This window comes from Octodon degus, unplaced genomic scaffold (assembly GCF_000260255.1).
Source record: "Octodon degus isolate 3935 unplaced genomic scaffold, OctDeg1.0 scaffold00029, whole genome shotgun sequence".
Taxonomy (NCBI): Eukaryota; Metazoa; Chordata; class Mammalia; order Rodentia; family Octodontidae; genus Octodon; species Octodon degus.
Genome location: NW_004524605.1, coordinates 1,104,772 through 1,109,798, shown reverse-complemented (window position 1 = coordinate 1,109,798; position 5,027 = coordinate 1,104,772).

Genomic DNA, 5,027 nt, shown 5'->3' with positions numbered 1-5,027 from the left:
GAGCCGGCCGAGAGCTCATGTGGAAACAAGCCGGCCCTCGGCCGCTGCGCCCGAGCGCGAGGACGGGGCCCTGGAAGCCGCGCAAAGGCCGGCGCGGCTCCGGGTAGGAGGTCCTGAAATGCGTCTCCTCGGGTCCGGCCCGGCGGTGTTGTTGACAGTTTCAGATTAACTTAGGGGGCCTGTTTAAAATCTTTGATGACGTTAAATAGTTGTCCAAAAAGTGTGATACCCTTTGGGCTTCAGTAGTTATTACTGAAGTTTGCCAGTTTTTTTTTTTCGTCCTTGAAACCGACTACAAAGGAGACGTGTGTGTGACTGTGTTTGAGACAGGGTCTAGGCTGACCTCAAATTGGGCAGTCCTGCCTCAGCCTCCCCATTGCTGGTTTATAGGCGTGCACCATCACACACAAGGTGTGTATTTTTTTGTTGTTTTGTTTTGTTACTATAGTGTGGTGGTCTTGGTCATTTAGAGATGTTACTATGTCTACTGCTGTAATTTCTTCCGTGTGTGTGTGTTGAGACACGGTTTTGCTGTATAGTGCCCGGCTGTTTTTGAACTCGCTATGTAGCCTATGCTGGTTTCCACTCGTGGTTCCTATCTCAGCCTCCCAAGTGCGGGATTACAGGTGTGCGCCTCCGTGCTAGGTTGTCCATGTACTTTTAATTGATACCTTTAATTGTTGCTCCTCTGGGATTGTACTCTAAGGTAAGGAGGCCTTTGGCTTTTAGTCGCTTTCCCCTTTCCGTTCTGAATGCTAGGAACAGGGCTGGGGAGACAGCTCAGTAGAATAAGTGCTTGCCTGGCAAGCACAAGGGCCTGAGTTCAATCCTCGGTTCTGCCAAAACAAAACAGAGCAACAACAACAACAAAAAACCCTCAACTGAATTGTACAAACCCTTCTATTACTGCTAGGGTTGAAGTTCAGTTTCTTCCCAGCTCTCCATGACCAGTCTGACCTTAGCCCTCTTTGTGCGGCCCCCATAAGTCTTGTGCTCTTTTTGAGTTACTTTTTGCTAGACTGCTGGACTTGACTGAATACTTGGGTTCAATCCCAGGTTTTGATTTTACTGTATCGACTGGTTAGGTCTTCTCACCCTTATATTCCTGCCTGTAAACTAGTGTTTTGTAGCTTTTTATAAGGATTGTTGTAAAACTCAAATGAGTATAGATGTTGAAAGTATTTTTAAAAGGCTGCCTGCAGGACCCTTCTCAGCACCTTTCAGAATCCTCCCAGTCCCAGCTTATCTCCTTCCTCTGCTTTACATCTAATTTCTGACTACCCTAACCCACAACAGTCTCACTCTTCTGTGTCAAAATATTTATCAAACTTGGTGTCTGTGCTATTTATTTTAGTGCATAGTCACATATTCAGTCAAGCTTGCCAAATAGACTGTAAGCTCCTACAGGCAGACAGGGTTTGGGTTCAGAGTCCTGTACACATCTTGGGTCCTCCATGTGTTTGCTGAAAGATTTCTACTAAACTTGGTGGTGTTTTAACTCAGTATCCATCCTATACCCTAGCCTGAAAAAAGAAAATGGCTGAACTACATGATCCACTTTTGCTAAAACTGCTTTGGTTGTACTGGGATTGGACTTAGGATTGTCACACCAACCTATATCTCAAGCACTTTTGTTTTTTTTGTTTTGTTTGAGACAGGTCATTAATTTGCCCAGACTGTACTCACATTCACCATCACCCTGCCTCTGCCCCTTGAGTGCACCACCATGCCCTTTTTTTTTAAGAAAAGACTTGGTGGTTCTGGGTTTGAATGGAGGCCCTTGTGCAGAATATTAATTAAGCAAATGCTCTGCTTCAGAGCTCTACCCACTGTACCAAAGACCTCTAAAAGTAGTGAGTAGTCATTCCAATTAAAATGAATAATGAAAATTCATAAAAATGGTAATTTTACACATAAAATTGTCTTGAACACTCTCCAGAAAGTATATTAGTTGATGATTCTCCTTCTCTATAAAATTATGGTAAGAGTTTAGACCCTATTTGATTTTTTTTTAAAGAGCTGTATCATTGGAGAGAAATTGAGTGTATCCCCAATTTTTGAAGAGAAGTTTTTAATTTTGAGTATGTTAAGACTTGAATCTGTTTTTATTTGGGGTTTGTTTGAGATAGTGTCTCAGTATAGAGTACAGACTGGCCTTGAACTTATTGTGACCCCTCAGCCTCAACCTTCCAAATGTTGGGATAACAGTCCTGCACCACCATGTCTGGCCAGATTTAAATGTCTTGCAAGTAATTCCTCTGGGTGTCAGAGCCCAATCTGATGTGTCTTGGTGGGTGGCTTTTTTACTGTGTTAAACTTTGAGCCATGGATTTTGTGAGTGTAGAGTAAGCAGAACTTAGTCTCTTTAGGAAGAGAGATCCTTTTTACTTCAATTTTCAAGTGATTCTAGCTGACTGTTTGGCCTTGGAGCTCAGTCCAGAAGGTAAGCCTGTGAGGGGAGCAGTGGTGTGTTCCATTTTAATAGATCCTCCTAGTGGGAGAGTTCTCAGCTGCTGGATTCTGATTGGAGAGCGCAGTTGCAGAGAAAGGAGAACAGGAGGAACACTCCTTAGTCATCGTTATTTTTGGGAACTCTGTATGTGAATTTGAGCTCATTAATATCCTTTACAGAAGGAATACTGTTAGTTCATACTTTTTTTTTCCCCCTGCAAGTGTATTCCCCAACTGTTGCTGGAAGAGGAGAACTTATAAGTAGTTGTGATAGTTTTTTGGTTTTTGGCGGAACCAGGGACTGAACTCAGGCCCTTGCACTTGCGCAAGCACTTATTCTACTAAGCCATCTCCCCAGCCCCTTAGTTGTAATAGTTTACAGAGAAATGGAAGCAGCTTTCTCAACTTGTGTACCATTTCTCTTACATTTGTAAATAGTTTCAAACTTGGTGATAGCATAGGTATACCCTTCCTCTAGGTTCGCCTGTCACTTTTGGGTTCCATTTTCTTCCTCATTTGAGGATTTCCTCTCTGCCCTCCTTCCTTTTTTTCTCCACCTTCTTCTCTGAACCACCTGAAGATGTCTGCCTGCCTCCAGATAGCCCAGAAAGACACGTAAAATTTAATGATGATTTTGCAGACAAGTTTCTTTTATGAGAATTATGCCAATTACATCCAGGAGGTAGGTATTTCCAATCATAAAACAGATACTTTAATCATGTGGGGCTTTTAAAAACTGGACTTTAGGGTCCCATTTCCTCCTATAACATCTGGGATCTTGTCCTAGCAACCTTTTCTTTTTTGACTTCAGTATCTCCTTTCCCACAGTCACCCTTCAGCTTGAAAACATGAGCAAATACCCTGTGTATTGGTGAGCCCCTTCTTTTGTGTTTTCTTAGGCTCAAAATAGTATTCCATGTTCCTCCTTCCCTTTGCCCTTTCCCTTGAACTTCCCCTTTACTCATGAGCCTATTGTAATTCGCCTTTTCCCTCTTCTGTGCTTCTGAAAGTGAGCCCTAAAGGACACCAGGAATAAAACTGCTTCTCAGTCATCATCCTGCTTGACTTCCTCCTTTCTAAGACTCCTCTTAGTGCCTGCTGTTTTCCAGTATTCTTTCCTCAGTCTCCTCCTCATTTTCCCTTATTCGTGCAGCAAATACTTGAACACCTTCTATAGCCAGAGAGCCTTCAGAGCACTATGGATACAGCAGTGGGTAAAACAGATTAAAAGTCAAGGCTGGCCAGTTAGCTCAGTGGATTAAAGCAGGCTGTTTGGGGGCCAGGCAGATAGCTCAGTAGAATAAGTGCTTGCCTCGCTAAGCGCAGGGTCCTGAGTTCAATCCCTTGTGCCAAATAAATAAATTAATTAAATCATGGACTTAGTTTTATTTAAAAAAAAAAAAAAAAGCATGCTGTTTCGGTAGACGCAGGGACCAGATTGATCCTCTTGCATGCTATGTGGGCGTCACCCCAGGGGCATGCTGCTTTGGTGACAGACTGGGCTTGGTGACCCGTGCTTGTAATCCCAGCACTTGGGAGGCTGAAAACGGGAGGAACACTGAGTCTGATCTGTTTAGTGAGATGCTGTACTAATACTTAAAAAAAAAAAAAAGGAGAGATAGCTCAGTAGAATAAGTGCTTGCCTGGCAAGTGTAAGGGCCTGAGTTCAATCCCCAGTTCCGCTAAAAAAAAAAAAAAAAAAAAAAGAGAAAAGAAAATGTTGGGGATTCATAGAAAATGACATCCATCATTTTAAGTTTTTTTATGTAATGAAAAATGCTAAAAAAAAGAATTTAGTATCAGGAGTTGGCATGGTGGTTTGTGCCTGCAGGCATTTGCAGCATCCTGGGAGGCTATAGCTGGTCACAAGTTAAAGCCCCCGCTGAGCAACTGAGGGACTTACTTGGTCTCAATAAAAGAGGGCTGGAATATAGCTCAGAGGGAAGGAGGCCTGGTTCCTTCCCACCACCTCTCATTCTCTATGAATGCTTGCTTGCTCTCTCACACTGTGGTGGGATATAATCCTTGTGCAGATGTTGGGTAAGGGATGTCTCTTGGGTGAAGTTTGGAAGACTTTAACTTAGCTGACTCTTAAAACAGCCCTTAAGGTTTATCGAGACACTTTTTCCAAAGGGTGTGATGGAACCCTTTTATGATTATGATGAACTGTTGAAAAAGTTCTGGAGCTAAGGTTCCCCCTCCCCATTAGGGCTTGACAGGCAAGCAGGGGGCCTGGGGTGTATACACACACACACACACACACACACACACACACACGACTTTAAAGTGAAACAAATTAGGAAGACAGTGGGACAAACAAGTTTAAACAGTTTATTTAGGACATTTCTGAACCCTGTAACATGCTGATATTCAAGAGAATCTGAGCTCTTGTCAGGAGGCATCTAATGGGAATATTTTCCCTTGGGAAAATAAGCAGAATCACAAAATAAATTATGATAGTTTTGAATTTGACACTTAGCGTGCACAGCCTGGAAGCTAAAGCTGAGGAGTAAGGCACACTTGAGACCACCTGTTGGGGAGTTCCTGTGAACTCCCTAGTGTTACTGTGATACCTT